We start from the raw sequence: 18,335 nt of genomic DNA on the forward strand, positions 1-18,335 counted from the left end.
TCTTACGAAGAGAGGGAAGAACATCTTTGCCAGCAGGCTGGCTAACCTAGTGAGGAGGGCTTTAAACTAGGTTCACCGGGGGAAGGAGACCAAAGCCCTGAGGTAAGTGGGAAAGCGGGATACCGGGAGGAAGCACAGGCAGGAATGTCTGTGAGGGGAGGGCTCCTGCCTCATACTGGGAATGAGGGGCGATCAACAGGTTATCTCAAGTGCTTATATACAAATGCACAAAGCCTTGGAAACAAGCAGGGAGAACTGGAGGTCCTGGTGATGTCAAGGAATTATGACGTGATTGGAATAACAGAGACTTGGTGGGATAACTCACATGACTGGAGTACAGTCATGGATGGTTATAAACTGTTCAGGAAGGACAGGCAGGGCAGAAAAGGTGGGGGAGTAGCACTGTATGTAAGGGAGCAGTATGACTGCTCAGAGCTCCGGTACGAAACTGTGGAAAAACCTGAGTGTCTCTGGATTAAGTTTAGAAGTGTGTGCAACAAGAGTGATGTCATGGTGGGAGTCTGCTATAGACCACCGGACCAGGGGGATGAGGTGGATGAGGCTTTCTTCCGGCAACTCACGGAAGCTACTAGATCGCATGCCCTGATTCTCATGGGTGACTTTAATTTTCCTGATATCTGCTGGGAGAGCAATACAGCGGTGCATAGACAATCCAGGAAGTTTTTGGAAAGCGTAGGGGACAATTTCCTGGTGCAAGTGCTAGGGGAGCCAACTAGGGGGAGCGCTTTTCTTGACCTGCTGCTCACAAACCGGGTAGAATTAGTGGGGGAAGCAAAAGTGGATGGGAATCTGGGAGGCAGTGACCATGAGTTGGTTGAGTTCAGGATCCTGACGCCGGGAAGAAAAGTAAGCAGCAGGATACGGACCCTGGACTTCAGGAAAGCAGACTTTGACTCCCTCAGGGAACAGATGGCCAGGATCCCCTGGGGGACTAACATGAAAGGGAAGGGAGTCCAGGAGAGCTGGCTGTATTTCAAGGAATCCCTGTTGAGGTTACAGGGACAAACCATCCCGATGAGTCGAAAGAATAGTAAATATGGCAGGCGACCAGCTTGGCTTAATGGTGAAATCCTAGCGGATCTTAAACATAAAAAAGAAGCTTACAAGAAGTGGAAGGTTGGACATATGACCAGGGAAGAGTATAAAAATATTGCTCGGGCATGTAGGAAAGATATCAGGAGGGCCAAATCGCACCTGGAGCTGCAGCTAGCAAGAGATGTCAAGAGTAACAAGAAGGGTTTCTTCAGGTATGTTGGCAACAAGAAGAAAGCCAAGGAAAGTGTGGGCCCCTTACTGAATGAGGGAGGCAAGCTAGTGACAGAGGATGTGGAAAAAGCTAATGTACTCAATGCTTTTTTTGCCTCTGTTTTCACTAACAAGGTCAGCTCCCAGACTGCTGTGCTGGGCATCACAAAATGGGGAAGAGATGGCCAGCCCTCTGTAGAGATAGAGGTGGTTAGGGACTATTTAGAAAAGCTGGACGTGCACAAGTCCATGGGGCGGGACGAATTGCATCCGAGAGTGCTGAAGGAATTGGCGGCTGTGATTGCAGAGCCCTTGGCCATTATCTTTGAAAACTCGTGGCGAACGGGGGAAGTCCCGGATGACTGGAAAAAGGCTAATGTAGTGCCCATCTTTAAAAAAGGGAAGAAGGAGGATCCTGGGAACTACAGGCCAGTCAGCCTCACCTCAGTCCCTGGAAAAATCATGGAGCAGGTCCTCAAAGAATCAATCCTGAAGCACTTAGAGGAGAGGAAAGTGATCAGGAACAGTCAGCATGGATTCACCAAGGGAAGGTCATGCCTGACTAATCTAATCGCCTTTTATGATGAGATTACTGGTTCTGTGGATGAAGGGAAAGCAGTGGATGTATTGTTTCTTGACTTTAGCAAAGCTTTTGACATGGTCTCCCACAGCATTCTTGTCAGCAAGTTAAGGAAGTATGGGCCGGATGAATGCACTATAAGGTGGGTAGAAAGCTGGCTAGATTGTCGGGCTCAACGAGTAGTGATCAATGGCTCCATGTCTAGTTGGCAGCCGGTGTCAAGTGGAGTGCCCCAGGGGTCGGTCCTGGGACCCGTTTTGTTCAATATCTTCATAAATGATCTGGAGGATGGTGTGGATTGCACTCTCAGCAAATTTGCGGATGATACTAAACTGGGAGGAGTGGTAGATACGCTGGAGGGGAGGGATAGGATACAGAAGGACCTAGACAAATTGGAGGATTGGGCCAAAAGAAATCTAATGAGGTTCAATAAGGATAAGTGCAGGGTCCTGCACTTAGGATGGAAGAATCCAATGCACCGCTACAGACTAGGGACCGAATGGCTCGGCAGCAGTTCTGCGGAAAAGGACCTAGGGGTGACAGTGGACGAGAAGCTGGATATGAGTCAGCAGTGTGCCCTTGTTGCCAAGAAGGCCAATGGCATTTTGGGATGTATAAGTAGGGGCATAGCGAGCAGATCGAGGGACGTGATCGTTCCCCTCTATTCGACACTGGTGAGGCCTCATCTGGAGTACTGTGTCCAGTTTTGGGCCCCACACTACAAGAAGGATGTGGATAAATTGGAAAGAGTACAGCGAAGGGCAACAAAAATGATTAGGGGTCTAGAGCACATGACTTATGAGGAGAGGCTGAGGGAGCTGGGATTGTTTAGTCTGCAGAAGAGAAGAATGAGGGGGGATTTGATAGCTGCTTTCAACTACCTGAAAGGGGGTTTCAAAGAGGATGGCTCTAGACTGTTCTCAATGGTAGCAGATGACAGAACGAGGAGTAATGGTCTCAAGTTGCAATGGGGGAGGTTTAGATTGGATATTAGGAAAAACTTTTTCACTAGGAGGGTGGTGAAACACTGGAATGCGTTACCTAGGGAGGTGGTAGAATCTCCTTCCTTAGAGGTTTTTAAGGTCAGGCTTGACAAAGCCCTGGCTAGGATGATTTAACTGGGACTTGGTCCTGCTTTGAGCAGGGGGTTGGACTAGATGACCTTCTGGGGTCCCTTCCAACCCTGATATTCTATGATTCTATGATTCTATGTGCTGGTGGGTGTGGTTAGTTGGTGGTGGGTGCGGTTGCGGGGTCAGGGTCGGTTGTAGGTGTGGTTGGTTGGATGTGCTGGTGGGTGTGGTTGTGGGGTTAGGGTCAGTTGTAGGTGTGGTTGGTTGGATGTGCTTGTGGGTGTGGCTGGTTGGTGGTGGGTACAGTTGCATGGTCAGGATCGGTTGTAGGTGTGGGTGGTTGGATGTGCTGGTGGGTGTGGCTGGTTCGTGGTGGGTACAGTTGCAGGGTCAGGATCGGTTGTAGGTGTGGTTGGTTGGATGTGCTGGAGGGTGTGGTTGGTTGATGGTGGGTGTGGTTGCGGGGTCAGGGTCGGTTGTAGGTGTGGTTGGTTGGAGGTGTTAGTGGGTGTGGTTGATTGGTGGTGGGTGCGGTTGCGGGGCCAGTGTCAATTGTAGGTGTGGTTGGTTGGTGGTGGGTGCGGTTGCGGGGTCAGGGTCGGTTGTAGGTGTGGTTTGTTTGTGGTGGGTGTTGTGTCAGGGTCAGTTGTAGGTGTGGTTGCGGGGTCAGAGTCGGTTGTAGGTGTGGTTGGTTGGATGTGCTGGTTGGTGTGGTTGATTGGTGGTGGGTGTGGTTGCAGGGTCAGGGTCGGTTGTAGGTGTAGGTTGGTTGGATGTGCTGGTGGGTGTGGCTGGTTGGTGGTGGGTACAGTTGCATGGTCAGGATCGGTTGTAGGTGTGGGTGGTTGGATGTGCTGGTGGGTGTGGCTGGTTCGTGGTGGGTACAGTTGCAGGGTCAGGATCGGTTGTAGGTGTGGTTGGTTGGATGTGCTGGAGGGTGTGGTTGGTTGATGGTGGGTGTGGTTGCGGGGTCAGGGTCGGTTGTAGGTGTGACCGTGGCTGTGGGCTCTCTGTCCCTCTCTGGATCTCTCACCTTGGCCCTGCAATGCCGACTCCCCATCCCGCGCTCTCAGGCTTTGTTTGCTGACTGGCTTCGCGGTTCCCCTGCTGTAGTGGATGGGACAGGCCTCGGCCCACCTGTCCCAGTACCGCAGTAGGGACCTTCCCAATACTGCTGTGAAGACAGCAGGGTCCTGCTCATAGCAGCCTCCTTCCCTGCGCAGCCATGACTGTGCCCCAGAGTGGGACCAGCCTTTGCACAGCGAGCCGGGTGCTGCGGGGAATTCAGTGCGCCAGCAGGTCCTCACGCCTGGTGGCGTCTCACGGACGCTTCCTGGCTGTGCTCAGCCTACACAGGCCCCATTGCGGCGGCATTTCCTACCTGTGGAAGGGTTGAGTTTGCCTCACCTCTCCCCAAGGCTGCTCTGTCCCCCCATCGGGGCGGAGAGGGGCCTGTTCTCTGCCTAGACAGGGGAGTGGGGCGGCGCACACAAAGCCCGGTGCCAGGGATCAGTGTGTTCATCCTAGCACCAAATAAAACAAATGCAGCAGCAGCCCTGTGATGTTGCACTCCATATGATTTTGTGAAAATATGCCAATGAGCATGAATATAATGTAACTGGACTATGCTTCATGCAAAAGGTCTCTTGTAAGATATCATTATAGATCTTATAATCTACTGAGTGTATGCATGTGTCTACTATTTGTATGAATGTATCATTCTTGTATCTGAAACTAGGAATATGAAATATAACTCTGGGGTCCTATTGTAATTATGCAAAGTGTGGGCCATGAATGGTGATTTTGAATCTTGATGGGTCCCATTCCCTAGCTACCACCTGGGCTGGAACAAGGACTGTACCAGGGGAAAGGCTAGGCCCAGACTAGGAAGGAGTCCAGTCTGTGAAAGAAGCTTATTGGAACATCTCTGAGGGTGAGATTTTATCTGTAATCCGTGTCTTAATGTATTAGGCTTAGACTTGCCTGTTTTTGTTTTATTTTGCTTGGTAATTTACTTTGTTCTGTTATTATTTGGAACCACTTAAATCCTCCTTGTTATACTTAATAAAATCACTTTTATTTATTAATGAACCCAGAGTAAGTGAGTAATACCTGGGGGACCAAACAGCTGTGTATATCTCTCTATCAGTGTTATAGAGGACGAACAATTTATGGGTTTACCCTGTATAAGCTTTATACAGAGTAAAACACATTTATTTGGGGTTTGGACCCCATTGGGAACTGGGTATCTGGGTGTTGGAGACAGGAGCACTTCTTAAGCTGTTTTCAGTTAAGTCTGCAGCTCTGGGGACGTGGTTCAGACCAGGGTCTGGGTTGCAGCAGGCTAGTGTGTCTGGTTCTGCAGTCCCAGGCTGGCAGGGAAAACGGGCTCAGAAGTAATCTCAGCACCATCAGGTGACAGTCCCAAGGGGGTCTCTGTGATCGAATCCGTCACAACCCCTCCCCAGTTATCCACAATCTGCTGCTTCCCAGCTCCCAAACCAGTTACACCAGAGCCCCAGCCCTCTGCCAGTTGTGCATGTGAACCCACACATTCCTCCCCGCTGATGTACACACTCCAGGCACACACTCACAGTGCACATGCACTCATGGCACACGCACATGGTGTATACACACTCAGCATGCACACACACGCACACACTACTGCACGCCTGCACACAGTCATTGCTGGCTCCGTCCGCAGCACTTCGCCTGGGTCCGGCTGTGGGGCCTGGCCAGCCTGCGAGGAGCTGCTGGCGTGCGGGGCTTGTTTCTATCATGCTAATACAAGTGAGCAGCTGGAGGAGTCGCCCTTCCTCTGTGGTGCCTGAGGGTGTCTCGGGGCCTCCGCCAGGCTGGTGCTGCTCCCGCCTTCTCTTTCTAGTTCTTAGCGCTGGACGGGCCCCATCCGCCCACCCAGCAGGCCCCTCCCGCCTGTTTCCCACGGGGTCCCACCCCAACGCCAGGGGGCAATTCCCTGTCTCCTTGCCAGGGATCACCCCAACCCGCCTCCTTGGAGCTCGTGCCAGCAGCCGGGTAGCTGAGCTGGGCAGGGAGAGGCAGCGCGTGACAGTAGATAGTGCAGCGGTGCAGGCTGGCTCCAGGCTTGGTGCTGAGGACAAGGTGCTGCGTGGCCGCCTTTCCTCCCTCTGCAGCTCTGCGCCCACTGTGAACGCCGCTGGCCTGGGCATGAAGGCAGGTGCTCTGCAAGAGGAGGCAGTGTGGTCTGGGTCCTGGGACTTCTGGGTTTTATTCCCAGCTCTGCCAGTGGGTGACCTTGGGCAGGTCTCTACCCCAACAGAGGCCTCGGTTTCCCCCTCCCCCTGGTGAAATGGGGAGGATGGTCCCACATGAAGGCTCAGGGGTCCCTAGCTGGAAAGCTTCTGGCTGTTTAGTGCTGGATGGATTGTGGGGCCTTCTCCCCTGCGGGGTCATGTCTGTACAGCTCCCTGGCTTCCTCCCCTGGAGCCTGGCTCTCTGCTCTCTAGAGCCCCCCCCCCCTCCCCACCACCCCCGCAATGCCAGCCCCTTCCCGTGCGCAGAGCTGTAGCCGTGGGGAGGAAGCAACTGCAGGGCTGGGCAGTGTCTCCCGGCTAGCGTGGGCCTGGAGTCAGAGCCCCGAGTCCCAGATGTTATTTCACTGATAGATGGTCCAGGCGCTGGGAAAGCTGCCAGGAACAACGCTCCCCCGTGCCAGTTCCCACAGCCAGCAGCACGGGCCACACAGCCAGCAGGCCCCTGGGAAAGAGCCGCCTCCCGGAGCTACCCGCCTCCTCACAGCCGTCCCGGTGCCCAGAGACGCACCTACACGCACACAGCGACACACAGCCACAACTACAAACCCTAATGATAAACACACACACACACACACACACGTATAAACACGTCACAAAGTTATACCCACACACAACCATTTACTAAAGCCACAAACACAAATGCACAGCCCAAACCTAACACATAACACTTTATAGATACAAATAGAAACAGCTAAAATACAGCGGCACACACCTACGGCCACACTTAGCCTGGTCTGAGCACACACAATTGTCTGGCTGCAGACTTGGGATTCCAGCACCTGTCTTGCCACAGGAGGTATTTCCCTGGAAGCCCCTGTTCTTGGAGTCCTGTGATTAGGGCTTAGCTCTCGCTTCCCCGACCCAGGCAGCCTCTTGCTCGCTCAGTTGGGGACGGAAGCTGGGAATGTGACCCCATCTGGCCAAGTGCTGGGAGGCAAAGAGCCCCGATGTGGGGAGGAGCTTTGGATATCAGACAAAAAACACACCCACAGCCAGCCCCATACCCCATAATCATATCCACAACCAGCCCCCTGCCACCAACCAACCCCCCACACCCACAGCCAGCCCCATACCCCATAACCACACCCACAGCCAGCCCCCTGCCACCAACCAACTCCCTCACAACCAATTACACCCATAACCAACCTCCACACACCCCACAACCATGCCCATACCCCTCTCATCCAACCAACCAACCAAACACCCCCCACAAACACACCCACAATCACCTCCCCGCCCCCTCAGAACTAACCATGCTGCTCCTGAGAGGAGCTGAGGAGCCAGCGGATGCTCCTGGGGGAGCTCTGGATCCGAGGGACCGGAAATAGCCCCACAGTCACAGAGCATCCCCTGCTAAGCTACAGCCACTGGGATTGCTGGGTGACCACTTGGCCAGTACCAGGGGAGGGGGGGGCAAGGGAGTCTCGTGACTTTGGGAGGCTATAGAAGAGGTCTGCAGCTCCAAGGGGGGCAGCAGTGCAGCCGGGAACCCCGGTGAGATGTTTGGGAGACGGCTGCAGCCTGATGCTCTTGGCATGGACTGTGCCAGTGTCTCCCTCTCGCTGCACAAGGGGCAGGTGCCGTGAGGCGCCGTAAACCGCACGGACCACGGGCTCCTGCTCATGGCTCCACCAAGGTCCCAATGGCTGTGGGAGCAGAGTAGGGCATAGGCTGGCCCACGGGTTCCCAACAATCCTCGGGTGGGAGCAGATCTGGCCACTTGGCGCTGGGGCGGGCGAGCGTGTCTAGGTGTTCTCGGGAACCAGCCGGTCAGCCTGCTTGGGAGGCAACGGGAAGCTCCCAGGCCAGCCCCAGCGTTCAGGTTGTTTGGGCCATGGAGCTGCTCTAGGGCTGGGGCGGGGGGCAGAGGCTGGCTGGGGAGGACAGGTTTGCAATGCCGCCCAGCGAATCGGAGTCTGTCTCTGCCCCTGCCGCAGAGTCCTGCGTGATGTCACCCAGGCATCAGCCCAGACGCTGGCTGGGTGGGTGCTACCGGGGCGCTCCTTGTTTTTTGGGCGCCTGATGTGGGACCCAAGGTCGGATCTGCAGCTGTGCTGAGCACTCGCAGCTGTGCGCTGAACAGACAAAGGGCTCGCTCCTGCCAAGCCCTTGGAAAGGCCAGTGGTCAGAGGTGGGGTTCCCCAACGTAGTGGCTACTTTTGACCTTAATCTCTCTGTATCTCAGTGCCCAGTTGTGAAGGGGGGTAATAGCCTGGCCTGACCCCGCAGCCAGACTCTGCAGTGACGTGCGCCCCAGGAAAGTCCAGGAGGGACTTGCTAACTCTGCCTTCAGAGCGGGGCTGGGCAGTGGGCGTAGATGAGGCTGGGGCCGCACACTGACCAGCAAGGAGATCACAGACTAGTGAGCGTGCTCCCCCCACCCCCGTGGGCCGAATGAGGCAGGGGCCTGTGGGAGAATGAGACTGATCAGGTCCCACATGGGCACATGGGCTCAAGGGTGCCCAGACACCCCTAATTCTGCTGTTTCCTGACCTGGAGGCTGGACTTTGCAGCCTGAGCACTGGGCTGTCGCTGTAGTTTGTGGCTGTAACATGCTCAATAGGCTGGATTCCACCCAGGCATTTAGCCTCCCTGGCCCCCATTGCCGGGGCCCTGGGCGCTGCCCCGTCCTGCAGGAGTGACGCGACTCACACCTGCCCTGCATGGATGGAGCCCCAAGGGAAAGGCCCTGACTGAACAGACATGGCCAGGCTGGGCCTGACTAGGAGCGGGGTAGCACCTGGGTCTGGAGCTACCAGCCCGCTGGAGAGCCCGGCAGCAGGGAGAGGGACACCCCGGCGCAGAGAGCTGTACCGGGGTAGGGAACTGGGAGGAAGCCCTGGAGGCTGCAGTACTTTCAGTGAGCCCACGGCCAGGGGAATCCGGGGAGAGCCCGGGAGCCCTCCTGGCTGCAGGGCATGTGAGATGAGGAACAGCCTGGGGGCCCTGTGGGCAGGGGAGCCCGAACCCCTGGACTTGGGGTGTCCGTGTGACTAATGCCCTATCATGGGCTCATTCTGCAGCCTGAGTGTGTGTTGAAGTGTCTGGGGAGCCCTGAGACAGGGAAACCAAGCGGGACTCTGAGATGGTCCCTCGTGCCTGGAAGGGGGGCTCTGAGATGGCCACCCTGCTCTGTGCTGGCACCAGGTGAAGCAGGTGGGGGGGAGGGCTGGGCAGGCCCTTAGTTCCTGGGGGCTCATTCCGTAGCGTGGCACCGGCCCGCGACACACCTCGAGTCGCAGCACGCAGGCTTTCCCCTTGTGGTGGAGAGTTCCACGGGAGCACAGGACGGGAGCTGCTGCCCCCAGGCTCGCCCTCGGGCGTTCGGCTCTTTTTAGCTACCCTGGGCTCAGGCTCCTCGGGGACACGGAGAGGCTGAAGATGGTGCTGGTCCCCAGAGCTGGCTGCCTCTGCCGGGGAAAGGGCTTGCCCTTTGGGGGTCCCGGCACCATAGCCCCCTGCCACAACCTCGGAGGTGTACAGGCACTGCCACAAGCTCCCCCTGCCCACGGAGCCGCCTCACACAGTCACAGTATTCTGGCCTGCGGAGGGCTGCACTGTGTGAGACTCACCCCAGTGGGTCTTACCTGGCCTGACCTGCCGGGTACACAAGTGCTGAGACCCCCCACCCTGAGCAGGCAGAGCAGGGATCCCGGGGGGGAAGGAACCTCAACTGGTGAGCCAGGCTGGGATGGGGCCAGAGAGCTCTGGGTGGTTGGTCACAGACTGCAGCCCCCCCAGCCCAGCCCAGCACCACGGCTAAGGCTTGGCCAGGGACAGGCCAGGGCAGGTTACGGCTGATAACGCAGACCGCCGTGGAGCCATGGCCCAGAGCCCATGGAGCTGGCACTGTTCACATGCCAACCCTGATGCTGGCCGCGCTGCACTTGGGAGAGGGCAGGGGTGGGGCTGGCAGTGCCTGTACACCTCCGTGTCACTGTGGGGCTGAAGGGGGCCACGAGCAGCCTGGGGCTCGGGGGGATTTCGCCCTCAGGGCAGGCAGGACGGCCAGGCCTGGGGCAGGGGGAGGCTGCGAGTCCAGCTGTGCGCTCGGTCCCCAGAGCAGCCGCCCTCCAGCACGGGGGGCAGTCGCTGACATCTATCCTGTGGCTCATTCCCAGCAGCGGGGGACACGCACGGTTAATTTTGGAGCCGCTGGGGAGCTGGGGCAAAATCCTCCCCTTGAGCTCACCAGGGATGTGAGGGCAGCGTTCACATTCAAGGGCCTGTTGGCCATTTGCCCACGTTACAAACCACAGGCAGGGCTGGAGACTGGGGCACTGGAGCAGCCGGAGGCTGCGGGTCAGGACTGAGGGGCATCACTACAACTGGGGGGTGGGGCAGCCCAGGGAGCGGTGCTGTGTGTTGGGACATAACACCCAGGGGACACTATGAAGGTTTGAAGCGAGACATCCAGGTCCATCAGCGTAGCTGGTGAGGCACTGGGCAGCCGGGGGCAGGGCTCACTTTCCACCTTCCCAGTCCTGGAAGGAAGTTAGAGCAGCGTCAGGGCTTCTCCAACTGGTGCCTGAAGCCACTGTGCTCTACCCCCGCAAGCCTGCAACCCAGACCAGGAAGGTGGGTGTGGGTGTGTGCAGTGCCAGCCCTTACCCACTCACCAGTCCCCCAGCACACCGGTGCTTTGTGAAGGAGTGGGACTTAGTCATAATATGTTGAATGAATATTGTGTGTGCCTCAGTTTCCCCTAGTGGTTACTAGATTTGGAAGAAAAGGGTGTTTACCTTGTGCAGAGATCCAGGTGTGACTGCGCCTGGCTGGCTGGGCCCCAGGCTCACGGACAGTCCCAGAAGACAATGGCCAGTCCAATTGCCCGGACATTTGGCACCTGGCAACTAACAACCCTGGATGCCTCCCTTCCCCTTAGGAGGCCGGCCAGATGTGAGCAGCTGGAGGACAAAGGACTTAGGTGGGGCGAGGTGGGGTGGTTCCGTGGGGGCTGCTGGAGGCAGGGGAGATGCTCCTGGACTGGGACTGGTCAGGGGGGTCTGGAGTGGCCAAACTGGTCAGGGGTGGCCAAACTTACTGAGCCTCTGAGCTGCACACGACAAAAGTTCAGGAGCCAAGGCGTGCCTGCTGGGTCTCAGGGCATCAGCCCTGCAGGAAGGGGGGTTCTTGGGGCTTCAGCCCTGCAGGGACGGGGGTCTTGGGGCTTCAGCCCTGCTCCTGCTGATGCCCTGCGCCCGCACTCCCTGTTTGGCAGAAGCCAGAGGTATCACATGGGGAGGCATGTGGGGGCCATGTGCCCTCCCTCCCCCTCTTTTTGCCAGGGTTTGCTGACCCCACTTGGTCACATGGTGCTGTTGGGCGCCCTCCCTGCACATCAGCTGCTGGAACCGCCAAGCTGGAAGCTTCAGGGAGGGGCTGCTGAGGGTAAGAGGGGGTACCAGGGGGGCCGTGCTCAAGCTATTGTGGGGGGGGATGAACCTTTAAATTGTGCCCATGCATGCTCAGCAGGCACCAGTCGTCTCTGGCAGATGCCCCTAGAGCAGGGGGTGGGCAAACTTTTTGGCCTGAGGGCCACATCTGGGTAGGGAAATTGCATGCAGGGCCATGAATGTAGGGCTGGGGCAGGGGGTTGGAGTGTGGGAGGGGGGTGCGGTTTTCAGAAAGGGACTCAGGGCAAGGGGTTGGGAGAGAGGAGTACTGCAGGGTGTTCGAGGGGGCTCAGGGATGAGGGTGGGGTGCAGGAGGGGGTGCACAGTGTGGGGGGTGCACAGTGCGGGAGGGGTGTGAAGTGCTGCAGGGGGCTCAGGGCACAGAGTTGGGGTGCAGGAGGGGTATGGGGTGCAGCAGGGCACTGGGATGCAGGCAGGGGGCTCAGGGCAGGGAGTTGGGGTGCGGAGTACAGGAGGGGTTCAGGGTGCGGGCTCCAGCCTGGCCCTGGCCCTGGCCCCGGAAGCGGCCAGCACCATGTCCCTGCGGCCCCTGGGGGAGGGGGACAGAGGGCTCTGCGCGCTACCCTTGCCTGTGGGTACCTCCCCCAAAGCTCCCATTGGCCACGGTTCCCCATTCCCGGACAATGGGGGCTGCAGGGGAGGTACCCACAGGCAAGGGCAGTGCACTGAGCCCTCTGTCCCCCCTCGGGCTGTAGCGACCTGGTGCTGGCTGCTTCCGGTGCGGGGCCCGTGGGGCCACGGGGGTAGCAATCCCATGGGCTGGATCCAAAGCCCTGAGGGGCTGAATCCAGCCCACGGGCTGTAGTTTGCCCACCCCTGCCCTAGACCCACCATCCTGCAGCAGGGCAGAAGCCCTGAGCTCCCTCCCCCCCACAGTCTGGTAGATGGGACCGGGGGGAAGAGGCCGCGCTGGGGTGGGATCTTGGGGTGGGGCCTGGAGGGGAAGAGACCAAGCGGGGGTGGCACCATGGTCCAGGTACTGGGGCCCACAAAAGATTAATCCAGCCCTGGGTTTGGCCATCCCTAGCCCAGGCTGTAACTTGCTGCTCTCTGTGGTAACCAAGGCCTGGCTACGGCGTGTTCCAGACACCTGCTAACCTGCCGCTCTCGCCTGCCAGCCAGGCCTGCCGACGGGGTGGGGGGCAAAGGGACGATTGCTGCAGGGCTCGCAGGGCGCGCCTGGGGTGGTACCGGCGGGGCCAAGGCAGCCAGGTGGGCATGTGGAAGCCCTGGCCATGCAGGAAGAGTGTGTCCAGCAGGGCAGATGCAGCGCCACCCAAATGTCAGGCAAACCTTTCTAGGGGGCCCATTGACTGTTCTGCCCTGGGCAGGGCCATTCCTAGTGAAGGGCAAATCGGGGTGACCGCACCGGGCCCCATGCTTTGGGGGGCCCTGTGGACCAGCGTGATCGGCCAGTGCGGTCCATCCCGGAAGTGACACATTCGTCACTTCCACTCTGAGCCATGCACCCCCCTAGGCGCTGCCTGGTTATTAGGTGGGGGGAAGGATTGTTTACTCTTCACAGAGATCATGGGGTGACTGTGCTTGGCTGGGGCCTGGGGACGAAGACAATGGCCTGGACGTTGGGTATCTGGCGACTATCCCTGGATGGTTCCCCTGCTGCAGGGAGCCGGCCGGGTGTGAGCAGCTGGAGGACAAAGGGCTGAGGAGGGGCCCAGTGGGGTGGTTCCACGGGGGCGGTTGCAGGCAGGAGAGATGTTTCTGGACGGGGCCTAAAGGGGTCAGTGGGCTCTGAGCTAACTCCGCGGACCCAGGCTGTAACTTGGTAGCCAAGGCCTGGCTACGCCATGTTCCAGACACCTGCTAACCCGCAGCTGTCACTCGCCGGCTGAGAGTCCCGGCCGACCAGGGGAGGTAGGGGTGCAGTGCTCCCTTTGGGGTACACGTCTCCTCCACGGATCCAGCTCAGGGGGCCTCACTGCAGGGAGCTCACGGCGCCGACACAGGGGGCTGAAGGCTCCATGGTTCGCTCCCAGGAGGTGGGGAAGCCAAAGGCTGCCCCGAGAGACAGTGAACTTAAGGCAGGGGTGATAGATTCTTCCTAAAAGTGGAGGGGCATGAGGCCCCACCCCCTCTGTGACTCCACCCCTTCGCTCGAGGCCCAGGCCCTTTCACCTGCCTGGGGTGGGGGGGCCCAAGAGCAGCCCCCAACCCATGTCACCATGCCCTGGACCCTCCGCCCAAGGCAGGGGGAGGTCTGCAGCTCCCCACAGCTGCCCCTGCAGCTCTTACCCTGATCTGGCTCAGGCTTCTGGCTGAGCTACAACGGGCCGTAGTAAAGTCCGTGGCTCCCCGCAGCTGCCCAGGCTCCCTAGGCCGCTCTTACCTGGGCCACGATCCAGCTTCCCGCCTGGCCAGGGGCTGGCGCCTCAGAGGAAGAGAAGGGGCTGGGGCCGGGGCCAGGGCTGGGGCATGTTGAGAAGTGGACGGGGCAGGTCTGGCCATGGCCCTTGGCCCCTCCTGTTCTGGGCCCCTGCCGAGGGGGCAGGCACAGTGACGGAGTCCTCCGAGGGACTGTACCAGAGCCATTGGAGAGCAGCACCGGGCCTGTGGATCCACGCTTCCTTCACATGCCAGCTGGCTCTGAAAAGTGACTGTGTGACTGGCCTCTTGGCAGATCCCCTCCCACTTGCACCAGGCTGAGCTGCTGCTCTCCTGGTCTAGACTAGCTCCTGTGTCACCAGCAGAATTGGTAGCTAGGGTCTGCCAGGCAGGACACCTGGCACAGGTGTCCTGCCTCCCAGCTTTGGCCTCAGGACACTGGTGCAGCCCCGCTGAGGCCTGGCACGGGGCCTATGGTTGGGGTGAATTTACCCCGTGCCCGCAGCTAACCCGGTTCCAGGCTGGCTTGTTGCAGCACCCGGGCGCGTGCACGGCACCTGGCTCTCCAAGGTCTCACATCTGTCACATTAAACCTGATTCCCTGCAGCGGCTGGTCAAAGGCACTTTCAGAGCGAAATCTCATTGCTCAGCCCCCGGCTGTTCCCATTGCAGGGCTCAGGCGGAGCAGAGGCGGGCGGAGAATTCAATTAAAACCAAGCAAATCGTGGCAGAGGCTTGGCTCTGTTTGAATGCTTACGCCTGGGGAATTCCACAAGGGGCAGCGCTAGCCTCCAGCCTGGGCAGGGACATGGTGCCAGGCCGTGCCCTGCGCCTTGGTTGGTACCCAGCGCCCAGCTGAAGGGTGAGGTCTGCCCAGCGCCATGGACCTGAGCAGCCCTGGCGTCACTTCACCAGCCAAGTCCCCAGTGGGTTACTGGCCTCTCCGGCGCCCCTCCCTTAGCCAGCCTGCTCGAGGAGGGTTTGCATGGGCGTGTTCCTCAGGGAACTGTGCAGGGCTTGGCGTGACCTCACCACTCTGTGCTGGCACATCACTGCCAGCCAGCCAGCCAGGTGTCCCCAGGCCCGTGCCGGGGGAGAGCAGCTGAGGGAGGGGGCACCCCAGTGGCCGCAGTGCGTGGGAGGGGCCTGCTGGAACGCACATGTGTATTGCATAAGGGCTCCGGGCTCCCAATTCAATTGAAATCACTTTTTTGGCATGACAAGATAGAAACAGTGCCAGACTTAATCCATCACGCGGGGCTGGAACGTGGCCCTCTGCCGCCCATGCTGCAGTAATGCGGTTATCCTAACGCATCCCCCAGAAACCTGCTCCCTGCCCTGCCTTCCACCCGCTGCATGCACAGAGCCACAGGAGTGTCTGCTGCAGGTCAAGGGACAGACAGACAGACACACACAAAAATACACAGCCACACACACATGCTGACACACACACACTAATACACAGCCACACACATGCACTCTGATACACATTCACTGACACAGACACTGAGGCACACACAAGTACACAATGACACACATCCACTGACACACAGACACAAATACACACACACTAATACACCGCCACACACACATGGACACACACGCACTCTGACACATATACACATTGACACAGATACAGACCCACTGACATACACACATGCACACTGTGACATACACATGCACTAACACACCAGTGACACCCACCCACTGAAACACACACACATTGATACAGAGGCACACACGCACACGGACAAATGCACTCTGACACACACTCACCAACACACACGTTGACACAGACACACCCACTGACATACACAGACACAGACACACATATACTGATACACAGCCACATACATCTAGACACACACAGACACACTGACATACACACTGTGACACACACATACACAGTGACACAGACACACACAGACATACAGCTGGACACATATGCAGTCTGACACACACAGAGACACAGACACAGATGCACACACATACACTGACACACACACTGGCACATGCACTCTGACACAATCACACTCAGTGACACACTGACACACACACAGAGATACACACACATGCACTTTAACACACACACTCACTGTAACACAGACACACATGCAGTCTGACACACATAGACACACACATGCACTGAGACATCTGACACAATCACACTCAGTGACACACACTGACACACATGCACTGACACAAACCCAGACACACTGACACACTCATGCACTGACACACACTCTGACACAATCACACTCAGTAACACACACAAACTGACACACTCACATTCACTGAAACACACACACACCCTGACACACACACATGCACTCACACCACACACACTGAGACACACACATTGACAGACACTGACACACAGGCACTGACGCACACACTGACATGCACGTTAACACACACCCTGAAGCCCACACACACACGCCCTAGTATGTTGGGAACAGCTGCACTTCCTGTGAAGGAAAGAGGACTCCCTGCCTGGAGAAGCCCCCAGAAGGGGGCCGGGGCGGGAACAGAGCAGGAAGGGTGAGCTAGAGCCCCCCAAGCACAGGTCCTCGTGGGGCCTTGTCCTGCAGCCTGCAGCCAGCCCAGGCGCCAACTCCTGCCACGCCGCACAGCTTTGAGGTCACTCAGTTAACTGAGCAGCAGCCTCAGTTTCCCCTGGGCTGCCCGCAGAGCCTGGGGTGACTCCTGGCGACTGGGGCCAGCCTGAGGCCCGTTGTCCTCTGTCCAGTTCACCTCCGCTCCGAGCCAAGGCTGGCTGAGGCCAGTGGGTTGTGGCTCCCTGGTGCACCCCCATCCCGCTGGCCATGTGTGAGTCCCACGGGCCATTGGTCACCGGCCCAGCTGTGAGAGCCCAGCCACGGCCCTGCCGGCACCGCCTGCCCCATGGTCTGGCCACCAAACGGTGGGGGTCGGGGGGGGGGGCTCTCCTGGGCCAGGGGAGCAGAGAAGGAGCTCGGTTAGCAGAGCCCAGCAACAAAGCCAGAGAGAACAAAGGGGCTGGAGCCACGACAGCCAGAAAGAGAAACAATAGGAAAGGGACGGTCACGTCAGGGCGGGGGCGGGGGCGTGGGGGGGAGCAGCAGGAATCTGAGGGGGAGGGAGATCCTTCCCTCCTAGGCAGGGGCCATAGACAAGTGACAGGGGGGGCCTGAGTGCTCTGATCTCCGCGGGGGGGCCGGCCCCAGGATGCTCTGGTCTGGGGGGGCTCTGATATGGGGGGCCTCTGATTTCCGGGGGAGCCGCCCCAGGGCGCTCTGATCCCCTCCCGGGGGGCCCGCGAAGCTTGGCTGAGGCCCGCCCGCTCCCCCTGCCGCGAGGGGGCGAACAAAGGGCCTTGACACCCCCGCTGGCTGCGCCCCCCCCCCAAACAGCCGCCGATTGATCTGCGAAGTGCTACCAATGGGCCGCGGCTGGACAAAGGCGGGGGGAGCCCGTGGTGGGTCCACAGCTACCCCCGCCCCGCCGGGGCCGGCAGCAGATGCGGGGTGGGGTGGGGGGCTGCCCCCCACCGGATCAATCACCCGCCTGGCGGTGCTGCGGCGACTCGCAAACCATATGGAGCCTGGCCGGCTCCTAATCGAATCGCTCGCGGAGCCGACACCGCGTGGAGAGCCGGCCGCTGCCCGATGCCGCGGGGGAAGGGTCCGACTCAGGCCTTGGGGGGCCGCCCCCTCTCCGTACGGTCACCCCGGTCCGAAACTGCCTCTCGCCCGGCAGCAATAAGGCCCGCACCCTGCTGTTAATAAGGTGTCTCCTTTTATTCAAACTATATACACCCAAAAGAGGGGGGACGGGCCCGCGGGGAGAGCCAGGAGCAGGGGCCGGAACTGCGGACCACGGAGGGGGGCCGGGCGCACCCCATTGTTCCTTTCACGACTCCCGGAGCCCCCTGTTCTCACTGAGCCGCTCCCCCCAGGCCAGGGCTCCCCCCCCCAGCCCGCGGCACGGAGCAGCCGAGGGATACGGACACACCCGACGGGACCAGACGACGCTATAAAATAAAATAAAATAAAATAAAATAAAATAAAATTGCACCAATTCCCCCGCGAGGGCGACTGGAGAGGGCGGGGGGCAGGTCAGGTCTAGGGAGGTGGGTACCCCGCGCCCGGGGAGGAGGCAAGGCGGGGGTGGGGTGTACCCGTGCCCGGGGGTGAGGAGAAGGGGCATAGGTAGGAAAGGCGGAGTGGTGTGGGTGGCGTAGGGAAAGGGTACCGCACGCCTGGGGGGGAAGAGAAGGAGAGGTAGGCAGGGGTACTCGTTCCCGGGGGCGGGCACGCACGGGTGTGTGTGGGTAGGGTAAGATAGGCAGGGATGGGGTCGGGGAAGGGTATCCCGCGCC

Source organism: Dermochelys coriacea, chromosome 4, assembly GCF_009764565.3.
Source record: "Dermochelys coriacea isolate rDerCor1 chromosome 4, rDerCor1.pri.v4, whole genome shotgun sequence".
NCBI classification, from domain to species: Eukaryota; Metazoa; Chordata; order Testudines; family Dermochelyidae; genus Dermochelys; species Dermochelys coriacea.